Source organism: Falco peregrinus, chromosome 3, assembly GCF_023634155.1.
Source record: "Falco peregrinus isolate bFalPer1 chromosome 3, bFalPer1.pri, whole genome shotgun sequence".
NCBI classification, from domain to species: domain Eukaryota; kingdom Metazoa; phylum Chordata; class Aves; order Falconiformes; family Falconidae; genus Falco; species Falco peregrinus.
In genome coordinates this window covers 60,084,080-60,095,622 of record NC_073723.1, presented here as the reverse complement: position 1 = coordinate 60,095,622, position 11,543 = coordinate 60,084,080, and the positions used below count along the sequence as shown (strand labels likewise).

The window sequence follows — 11,543 nt, the reverse complement described above, 5'->3', positions numbered from 1 at the left end:
CAATTTTAGTAAGGACAGACTCCTATACAGTGTGCTAAAAGCGTTAACCACAATATAAGCAAGAAAAAGCTTCAGAGCTGTTACAGCCTATTAAGCAAATACGTAACGAACGTATGTAAGCCACCTCCCGAAACACAGCTTTGGAAGTATTAGCAGAAAGTACCAGAGGAGGGTCAGCGTGATTTATTTCTGTTTTACCTGCCCCAGCACACTCTCATTTCCTGATGAACACAATGACTTGGCACAACTTGAAGCCCAGCAAGTCAGATTTCTCTCAGCAGACATCCTGATCACTCTGAAGGATATTTTAGGAACTTGCCATTAGTTCCTTTAATTAATGCCTCCCCGAAAGGGACTGGCGTAGCCTTTTCCCACATCAGCAGAACAAAATATGTTTCAGCCATTTTGTCCAATAAAGTGGGGCTGGGTGATTGCTTCTGTATCGCCTGAAACCAGTTCCCCTAAAGCCCCAGGTACCTGCTGCCGTCCATGGCAGAGCACCGGTTTCCCTGGGAGCCTTCCCACCCCTAGCACTCATTTTATAGCACTTTTTCTACACTCTCGGTTTCTTCCCAGAGGCCCCCTCAACTTTAGCAGAGGTAAGAAACCCCTTATACCCCAGGATGGGACGGGATGCACCATCAGTCCTTTCCACGATAGCCAGTGGAAATCTGCGCGGCATGACTGAAGCCACTTTCCTACCCACAGCTTGATTCCTCGCCTTGCAGCCTGTTGCAGCTGGGAAGCCTGGCCTCGCCATCCCCAGCCAGAGCCCTCTCCTTGCCGAGACAGCATCGGCTCTTGGCCGGTGGATGCTTGCCAACACATAGGCCACAGCCGGGTCCCAGGTCCCTCAGCTCGTCCTGTGCATCCTGCCATAGACCTGGGACTTCAGTTCCTATGAATGCTTTGCCAAATAGCAGAAAAATCAACTCGGAAAAATCAAATTTTTTTTTCATCTGGCTCTTTGAGTTCATCACATCTTGCCTATGATTTTGCAGAGCCGTAAAAGTCAGTAAGTGTACATAGCTGCCCAGTTAAAAAAAAAAAAAAAAAAAAAAAAAAAAGTAAAAAAAAATGAAAAAAATGCAGGTGACCAGGAATTTGCTTGCCACACAACTCCCTTCGATAGCAGGACGTTCTCGCTGAGCCGACCTAAGCATAACTTATCGCAGAAAATTACCTCACATGCTGAACAAAAATGTCCCCATTGGAACTTCAACCTTTGCCACTGATGACTGGCACCCCACGCCCCCCTCACAAGGAGATCTTCCCCACAGCTATCCTTTGAACTCTTCAGACTACGTGTGGTGGATTTCAGCAGCAGTTTGCACCACGGGCAAACTTCAGGCAGAGGTGGCAGCCGGCGCTGCTGGCCGAGCGCCAAGGGACGCCGGGGCCTTCCCTGCCACAGCCTTGTGCAGGGTGCTCGGGAGGGAGCCCGCCTGCTCCTGACGCTCGGCTTCGGGAGGGAGAGCGTCTTCCTCGCCACTGGGCACAGGGCTTTGTGGGGTGTGTTACGTGCCAGTGGTGCGTAGCCAGCAGGCTCCCTTAGCCCATGGCTTCTGGCTGCCTCCCACAGGGGCTACAGCCTTGTCGTGACTTACAGACCCTGGCAGGGTAGATGTGACGGTGGCATTAATGACTTAGGCAGGACACCCAAAGCAGCTGGCCAGGGAACATTCTTCCCATCGTCTGGTAAGACATCTCACCACCACTTTGGCCAAGACAAGTCAGCGCTGGGAGGTTCTGGCTCTTTCTCGGTGTGCTTTTCCTGCAGGAAATTTCTCACTTCTCCGTGGGTCTCCCCATCAGCTCCGAACACAGCTGCGGGTTTCCCGCCCTGGGACAGCTGTGCTCCCAGAGCTGCGACCTCACTTCTCCAGAGGTTCAGGGTGGTTGCCCCCAAACCCAAGGGGAGATTCCCACTACCTGGAAACTGCCTTTTCACACTCCCACCAGTGCAGCCGTATTCTCGTTTCCATCCCACACCTGCTATACACTGTCCTCCTCCGTGGCTAACGCGCACTTGTGCAAGGGCTCCTATAATTCAAAACAAAAAAAGCAGGAAACTTCTGCGGGCTGTTGGGGGAGGGCGGTGGGCAGGGTGGGGCGCTGGGCTGTGGCGGGCAGTGTGGCTCCAGGAGCCCTGAGGCTGCCCGCCCTGCCCTGCCCTTTAGCTGGGGCGGAGGCGCCCGTGGTTTCCCCGGGCCTGCCGGGAGCGCCCCCCCGCCGCAGCCCGCCCGGGCCCCCGCCGCCCGCTGCGGACCGCGTCCCCCTAGCGCGGACCGGGCGGCAGCGCCTGCACCGGCACCTCCCAGCGCCGGCCGCGGCAGCGGGCTCCCGTGCGGCCGGCGGCGCGGAGCGACGGCACCAAGTAACGTCACGGAACCGCTTTTGTTATTTCCCCCTTTTTATTCCCCAGAAAAAAAAAAGGGGGGGGGGGGGGCGTGAAGGGGGGCCGGAGGGGCCGGTGTCCCGCACCGCTCCCCCCCGGCCGCCAGCTCCGTGCGGGGGGGGCCGGGCTCCGCTGCCCACCGCCCCCGCGGGCGCTGCGGGCGGGCGTGGGCGGGGCGGGGCGGCGGCGGCGCCAATCGGGAGCGGGGGGCGGGCCGAGCCGCGCGGTGCCGAGCCGAGCCGTGCCGGCCGCCGGAGTCCGCTGGGTGCTGCAGGTGGGAGCCCGGCTCCGCGGCGGCGCGTAACTTCGGCGGGCCGGGGCTGTCCGCGCCAGCCTCCTCCGCAGGGAGCGGGAGGAGGCGCCTCCTGCGGCGGCGGCGGAAAGCACCTCCCGGGGCAGGCTCAGGTGAGAAGCCGCCGGTCCCCGCTCCCCTCGCTTTCCCGGGCCGCCCTTGCCGCCGCCCGGCCCGGCTCGGTGCAGCGCAGTGGGGCTCGGCCCGCCGGGTCGCGATGCGCCGCGGGACCGCCGAGCTGTCCTTGGCTTGAGGTCAACGGGGAGGGCCGAGGGGCGTGCGCTGCTCCGGCCGCCCCCGCGGGGCGCCGTGCCGCCGCGCTCCGCTCCGCGCCGCTGCGCGGGGAGGCCGCCGCGGGTCTGCGGCGCGGGGTCGCCTCTTTGCCTTCCTCCTTTCCCCCTTCCGCCTTTTCGCTTTGGGCTGTTGGGGTGTCCCGTCCGCGCCCTCCGCCGCCCTGGGCCGTTTCGGGGTGCCCGAGGGCAGGGCTCTCCCCCGCTCCGGCGGCGGAGCGGACTTGTGGTGCGGGATGCGCGGGGCCGGGCGGTGCGGTACGGGAGTGCCGCAGGCGGGCACGGCTCTTGCGGGAGCCTGTCCCTCAGCCGCCCTTCCCGCCTCTCTCCCCTTCGCAGAGCGCGGCATCTCCCGCGGAAGATGTGCCCGGGGCCCGCAAAGTTACGGGCTTTGCGTGGTGCGCGGCGGGGGCGGCTGCGGGGGCGGGGGGTGAACGAGGGAGCCGCTGCGCTGCGCAGGCTGGAGCGCGGCCGGGTGAGCATCTGCTGGCGAGCCCAGCCGGTGCAGGTGGGGTGCTGAAGCCCCTTTTTTGCGGTGATTTAGTGTAGGCTTAGGGTCAGTCCCGGTGAAACAGCAAGGTTTTGCTGTCGGTCGGTGGGGTCAGTGCGTCTTTAGCGTTAAAAATGTTTAATGTTTCTCAGTGGTGCCCCCCCCCCCCCACTTTGTCTCTACCTTTTCGGGCTTTTAAAAAACCCCAGACCTAAAACAACTCAGCTGGCGACATTTACATTTCTGTAGTAACTGCAGTTCATTAGAAAAGAGATAGTAGCAGGAAAATTAAAAGTAGTAGTAATAGAGCCCCGGCAGTGATTGCAGATAGCGCTTAGGGATCCGTGGCCCCACGCTCCCTGCTAGCCGGGAGGGGCGCCGGGGGCGTTGGGGGGCGTGTGGGAGCGCGGGGGGCTGGGGCTGGGAGCGCAGGTTGCAGTGCAGAACTGCAAGCACTGAAACTCTGCATTTTGTGCACAGTTCAGTGCTAGGTGGCCATTTTTCTGATTTTTCCTGACAGGCTGTTGGACCCCCAAAATGCTCATGTGGGATTTGAAAAACACCCCCCACCCCCCTTTCCTAGGCCAGTTTCAATGTCAAGTGCTTGCATTTTTGGATCCTAAATTGGCGATGCTTTGTGAGGCTTTAAACCTCATTAAAATGTAGCTAACCATCTCTGAGAAGGATTCTTCACCCCCCCCACCCCCACCCCCGGTCTCTGTCTCTCTGGAGTTTGTATGCTTGTTCCCCTGTTTTTTCCAGGGAAGGATTTATTCCCTGTTACGATGACTGAAATGGTGACACGCAATTCGCTGTGCTGCCAGATGCTTACCTTGTTTCAGAGTTTGGGATAGGCTCAAGCAGTATTAAAAGCTTGCTAAGAGGATACCGTTATATGGTTTCCTCCATTTTCAGGCTCTATTAGAAGCAGTCTAAAAATACTGGATCATCATTCCTCACACTGTAACTAACTACAAGACTTTCAAAGAAACATTCTTAGATATGCTTTGGTTTTTTTTTTCCTTTTTAACCTTGGAAATCGTTAGTCCTCATACCTAATAGGGAGCTACTGTTGTATCCTTGTTCTTGTAACTTGGAGGTATTGCTATTGATTCTGAATTTAACAGTTTTCAACATCAAATTATCATTGTTACGAAGGGCTGGGTATTTTAACAAAACTTCCTGAACATATACCCCTTGATGTTCCTAGAAACCCCCCAACCTTTGCTAAGTGCCATAAACATGTGCAGTTAATGCAAATTTGTTAAGAAAATGGCCTTTTTTTTAATTGGGACATTGCAGGAAAATAGATTATATCAGCATCTCAGTACTGCTCCTGTCCTTCCTGCAGCAGCATTTATCTCGGCATATGAAGTTTCTTTCAGAGGTAAATGTTATAGAAGTCCCTTGCTTGATTACTGGTTGCACATTACTGCCCAGAACTAGCTTAGGAAGGCACTTTACTATCTCATGCAACCTTATCTGCCATTCCACAACTTCATAACAAACCCACTGGAACATGAAATGACCTTGGAAAAGCATCTTTCAATCTGACACAAGGCATTCTCTTATGGGCAACAGCACGGCTCCATGCAGAGCTGAGTTTCTCAAATTGATCCTTCTAAACTGATTTTTTTTTTTTTAAGAGGGGAGGGACATGGGTGGAATATTGAATTTGAAGGGAAAATATGTTTTTAAAAACAAACCCACTTAGCTGAAGCTGAAGCACCACTCAGCTGAAGAAGAGGTGTATTAAGAATGTACATATGATAGTGACACTTAAGTCATGGGTGAAAACAAGTCTTCCAGTTTTAATCAAAGGAAACCAGCATTTCGGCTGCCAGTTCTGATTCATGAGATCTTCGAAAGCCCAAATTACTAGTGGGACTAATTAAGAGCTAGTTGGGTATCTTAAATGGTGGAAAGAAGTGATGAAGTCCTAAGTAAGTTTTACATTTAGTTGTATTGTTCTTGACATCATAATGTGATGCTTCTATGTCGAAAATATTCCAGAACCCTTTCAGTCCCTGAAATACTGCTCCTCTGTAAAGGCTGCAAGAACACTTGAGAATTAGGAGCAGCCAAGGGGAGTCTTGCAGCTGTCGAGGGAATTGGTGGAGGTGGTGCCTGGCCAGTAAGCTTAATGGGATTTTGGCCTGGATTCTGGACTTGACACTTCAGGTCTTGCAGAAGGATGGTGGACATCTCTGTGCACATGGTGGTTTTAGCTTTCAGGAAGATGGTGCCTCCTGTAGAGTAGTGCCTGCTGACAGCCTCCCACCGTGCTCCAGCCTCTGGAGCTCGTGGTACGAGTGCCACCTGCTGGGTGATGAGCACGATCTATATAAAATAAGTGTAATTTATATATCTATGTGTGTATTTCTATGTGTATCCATATGCGTACTATGTTCATTAAATATCGGTGTATGCTTTTTTCATAGAGATGTTCTTGGGTGAACCGATGAAACGTTGCTAAGACCTGAAGTTCCTCACTGTCGGAGGAGTTACCACAGCTTGTGTTTTGTGAAACAAATAGTGCTTGGGTTTTGCATGGCAAGGGCAGAGGGGTGATTTTGATACTCCTGATGTTTAATGCTGCCTTTGCTTTACTGAAAGCAACTGGGAATTTTCGGTTGTGTAGCTTATTGCTTGTGAGACGTGATAAGCTTTCACAGTTGTCTCAACGGTCAGATAGCAAGCAGTGGAGGTAGGGCTGTAGACCTGAAATGGAGATCGAAGAAACCAAACTCAGCTTTATGTTATGTATCACTTAAATGTTAAATCTCCATAACACTGCTGATTTCATAATTTCTCATGTCAACTGTCTTATTTCCGTAGTTTATGAGCATCCCATTTTGATATGAAAAATAGCACCTCTCATTTAGATTAGCTGAAGTTGTATAGAATTTGAAGGATATTGCTGGATGGTGTTTTCAGTTTTTAAAGAATACTTTTTCATATTCACGCTTCAATAATGTTTGCATAGGAGAGTGAAATATTAAAGTTTGATTATGTCCTAGAATTTCCCTTGGCAGGTGACATCATAAATCCAAATCTGACCTCATCCCCCAGCAATGGCTTTCCAATTTCCATTAGTTTCTATCTTTCCTAGCTTGGTGGAGCATTGGCTGGGATGCTGTTTAAGTACCAGTGTGATTCAGCTGTATCCAGAGTGAAATCAGTTGCAGCATCAAAGCTTGTAGTTGTTCTGTATTGTACTGTCAGTATTAGGGGAAGATGCATAGCTCTGTTTTTTTGGACAGCTAACCTCATTAAGGCTTTATTGTTTATATAATTTGTGGTACACTGGTGCCAGATGAGTCTTTTACCCTGCCTGTGGATTAGGAATGGGTCCAAGCTGAACCATAAAAGTTTTGAGGAAACTTTCAAAAGCTTTCAGCTGGAAAACCTATATTGATGTGCTTTTGTGGTAAATGGAGAAAATGTTTCACTTGGTTTTGCAAGTGTCTTCCACCACTCGAGAGCTGTACACTGGAGAGTACGTAACAGTCAGGAATGAGTTGATGGAACAAAAAGGAAGCAGTGTAACTGCAGAGTTCATCTTAAAGTGCAATTCTAGAAAAAAAAAAAAAGGCACCTGGCATATCAAGAGGGATTACAAGATAAATTTTTGAGGAGGGGGACTCACAGTAATAATGTACTACTAAAGTTCACTGTTCCCCAAAACATTCACAGTTAATTTGATACTTGAAAAATTGTGATTTCAGTGTCTGGTGAAGAAGCAATTGACCCTGAAATTGCTGCCTGAAGCTGAACCAACATTTTCAGTTTCATAACCAGTGTCATGCCAAAATAGCATGTGAAGAGGAGCAGGGGGAATGAAAAATGTCTCTGTGGTCTTGCTCTAATGTATCGCTCCTGACTCTGACACAAGCAACTAGCATGTAGTGTAGGCAGTGGATGCTGCTGCAGTGCTCAAGGCAATTTAAATCCAATCCATTCATCCATCCCATCACGGCATATTGTGATTTCCTGCCCCCAAACCTTCTGAGGTGCTAATGGAAAGCTGCCCCTTATAATGTGTCAAACTTCAACAATCACCTGTTCTCACTCAGAAATGCATACGCAGTACAGTCGATGGGGATGCTGCACTACTATCCCTCTCTCTCTTCCCCTCCCCATCCTAAGTAAACTATTTCAGCAGCTCTCATGCTTGAATTCTGCCTGTTTTGAGTCATTCCTACTCTCATTTTGTTCCTTCCTCCTTTTTTTGCACACCACGTTTCCCAGTGTCTCTACCTATTCAGCATCTACTTCCCTGTGACCTCTTGATCTCTCTCATCTCGTGATAAGTTCATTAATGTTCCATGCCACCATTCTTACTTTCTTTAATTTGAAGTCCTGTGTTTAGTCAGATCACCCAATGGCTATTACAGTCCTTGGGAGTATCTTGGAGTTGTCTGCTCCGGTAAAGATGTCTTCCCAGTACTGTCAGCTTCCCTTGCAGAGGGAAAGGCAGGTAATATCTTGAGGGCAATCTGTAGCTGCAGTCGCACTGACAGTAGTGGTGCATGGTCTCATCTCTGGGGAAGGACTGCAGTTCACAAGACTGACAAGAGAAATCAGAAATGAAGACAAATCTTTTGCAATCTCTTCCCTTTCCTCTCCAATATTCTGCAGATGAAGGTGTTGGAAAGGCGCCTTTGGTAAAAGCAGTTCTAAAAAAAAAAAAAAGTTGCTCGCTAACAAAGTGGTAAATACATGAGTAATCATCATCCATCTTCTGCAGTCTTTCGTGCTGTCTTATTAATGGGCCATGGAGACAGAGGAGGAGGTAACTCATCAGCTGTTATCTGTAGGGGGCTGCAAATTAGTTGACTGTGCCAATTATGTTTTCCTTTTTGACACCAACAGATAAATTTTTCCTTCGTATGGCAAGGTTTCTACAGGGATCAAAACCAAACCGTGCTAAGGCCTGTGCAGGTGGCTCACTGCCCTCCTACACTGCCTTGGGGTTTCTGGAGGCCAAAGTGCTGCCCTGGCCCCAGGCCCCTTTGCTGGGACCCGGCAGAAGATTGCCGAGTTGTGGCCGTGTCTGTATTCCTGAGAACAGTTGGTTTGAAGAATTGGGATGGTCAAAACATGAAATAGGAAGATCTCCCAATCTATTGCAAGAGATTTTGCAATGACCTTTGGCCTCTTGGCATCTATTTGCATAATGGTCAGTCTGGTGGTTACATCGCTGCTGGAATAAGATGGCAGCGTTTCCTTCGCTGCCACCGCCTTCTCTCCACTGCAGGCTCCAGCACTCTCCTCATCTGGTGTCTCTGCACCCAGGACTTTAACTAGCAAATGCAGTTGGCTTCTCTGGTCAAAAGAAGAGCATGCCTTCTGCTGCTGTTACGTGCACATGTGCAATTTGTTTGGGTTAACCCATAGCAACTGGCATTTTGTTCAGATGTCTTTGAAGCATTCCCACTCCAAAGGAGTAATAATAAGAGAAACCACCAAACAAAAAGGCAAAGAAACTAATGCTGAGTTTGTTAAACATTTTGGAGCTGTTGCCGAAAGAAATCAGTGCTGAGCCTGGAAAAGCTGTAAAATTCATTCTTTGGCTTTTTATTAGGAGGAGTGACACTGGGTTTAGTCACCTGGACACTGTTTGAGGTCCACATCAAAAAAATTGTTACTTCAGCTTGGGTATTGTTGACAGTTTGCAGATGTGTAACCATGTGTAGATAGCTGTGAGGTGGGCTGCAAGCCCCCTTAATTGCAAAGAATAAATTATCAATTCCCCATCCTTGATTGAGAATTCTGAAGATGAGCAGTTGCTGTGGCCTGTGGCAGTTTTTGACTACTTTGCCGAATGTTAAATCTCCTCATCAAGGATTTAAAAATGTCAGCAGTATGAGAAAATAATATACCTTTTCTGTATGTGATGTTGCCCACCTGTTACAGCCTGATGGGGGTAGGTACAGTAAAAGATCTGACTTTTTAAAAAATATATATTTTTCCCCTCTCACAAAATCTTCCTTATGAGGGCAGTCTTGCCAGAGCTTTCTTAGACGGTAATTATTGTTCTTTTATTAATATGACATTGCTATTGTGCTGTTGTTTTTTTAAAGTAAGTTAGTGTTGTGGGTGTATGTTCAGTCCATTTAATGAGTTATCTGAAACTATTCTGTAATACAGACTTTACAGAAAACAGTAGTGTTGTAGTGTACATTGAAGTGTACATTGAATCTCAAGAGTCTTTTTTTCTTTTTTTTTTTTCCCTATTTTCCTGCTGATTGCTGTAACCATGCTGCAACGGTGGACTTTGCAAACTGGAAAAATGGCTGCCTCCTGGAATATGGACGATTTTGGTGAGTCTGCAAAATGAGTTTCACTTACTTGTGCTTGCTTGGGAGAAAGAGGTGGAGTATTATTTCTTGGAAGTTGGGCTTGGTGAAAGCTAAGTGTTTTTATGGTGTTGGTTTTATGGAAGCAACAGGCAAAACTTACTGAATTTCAACTTTCTTTTTTGATGGAGTAGGTTTTTCTTATTCTGTTTTATTTTTGGCAAAGGTGAAGGAATTAACACGCAGTGGATTAATTTGAAATAGTGTAATTTTATGAGATTGAGTGTTATTGCTTTTGTAATAACTTAAATTACTTTTCTGTAAGACACACTGTGAAGCAACAACTTAGAACATTTTTATTTTTTATTCCTGGCTTATTCAACAGAAACAGTTGTTTCTGTGAATAGTTCAGACAGAAAATGATTAATTCATTGGATGGCTTTTCAGAAAAGCTCTGTGTGGTTCTCTTTGCTTTTCCTAATACCAGTGTTGCCTGTGGTGTGAACTTTAAGAGATGATGCGTTGATGGTGTGTTTGCGTTAAATATTGTACCAGACTTTTCTGTGAAAAGAATTTCCATCCCAAGTAGTCTCTGGTGAGATCTTTTTTCTTTAAATTAAAAGGGGGGGGGGGGGGAAGGAAAGAGAGGCACAGAGCTCTTTCAGGGTCATAGTCTTTACTGGTGTGCAGACAGCTGACCTGCAGAATACCAGTCTAGGAGTACCTGCTGTTGCTCCCTGAGGAGGCGGCTCTGGCACTTTGGACTTTCAATTAAAGATGACTGGACAGCTGCAGGGAAAACATTTGCTGCAAACATATCAGCCAGAGATCTGCTCCAAGAGGCACAGTTGGAGGTGGCGGTATTCACCCAGTGTTGTCTGTAGGAGTAAAGCTGCCTCTGAGCACTGACTGGAGGTGGTTGGCAGCTTAGAAGCCTTGGGATTTATCTCTGAGCTATTTAGACCTAGCAGGAGTGACTTGTTACTACTAATAGGCTCAATTAAGGAAAACAACTTGCTTCACCTCTCACCTGTGTGGTGGCAACCTCCCTTATGCACAGCCGTAAGATTTGAGGGAGAAGGCAAATACGGTGTGGGCATGGTGTTGGCAGCCCGTCCTGTCCCAGGGAGATGCGAGTGTCCCCATGCAGTGGTGGTCCCGTCCTGGGTAAGGCATGGGAGTGCGTGTGGGGCTGGGTGCTGGCTGCTCTCTGACAGATTGCAGCCGGGTTTAGCTGGTGCACACCTCTTCAGGTGGGGGAGGGGATGGTGTTTGGCATCACCTCTCCCCCTCTCCTTTCTTTTCAGTCTCTTGAACACGCACAATCTATGGCACCTGCGTCTTGCAGTGATGCAAAGAGCATGAGACCAAAAGATGGTTCTTAAACTTCAGAGTTTCTTCTCAGACACAGCTTTGGAGAAATCTGAGATGAAACTTGATATTTTGCTTTTGAGCGTTTCCAGAGTATTGCTGCTTAATCCTTTTTATTGATCCATAGCTTATGCCGGAAAGCTCTTGTCTCAAGGCAATATTCAGAGTCCTGGAGGATAATGGCACTAATCACATTTCATATGACCTTTCAGGCAGGATGGAACATCTGTTGCGTGGCTGCATTTTCCTCCTCTCTTACTTCCAGTTATATACCTTTTATTCCTCAGCAGTGTGGCTTAGGAGTGCAGTTGAGAAGCGTTCTGTATGACTGGTATGTGGTAATTTGGTAGCTGGGTAGCAGTAGGGTCTGTAAGTGAACTGCTGCTTCAGATTGCCATGC

The 11,543-nt window shown here is 48.8% G+C and overlaps 1 protein-coding gene across 4 annotated transcripts in view; it reads left to right on the top strand.

Moving 5' to 3' along the window:
* The first annotated feature begins 2,611 nt into the window (after nt 1-2,611).
* Nucleotides 2,612-11,543, top strand: part of EPB41L3 (erythrocyte membrane protein band 4.1 like 3) — a 143,182-nt gene continuing 134,250 nt past the window's right edge. The window contains exon 1 of one of the 4 annotated variants that reach the window (XM_055799643.1): nt 2,612-2,803. The gene's annotated coding sequence lies outside the window, so the exon portion shown is untranslated. Of the gene's footprint in view, nt 2,804-9,775; nt 9,797-10,853; nt 10,940-11,543 lie in introns of those variants that run through there. The other 3 variants (XM_055799639.1, XM_027785295.2, XM_027785293.2) reach the window with 3 other exon arrangements.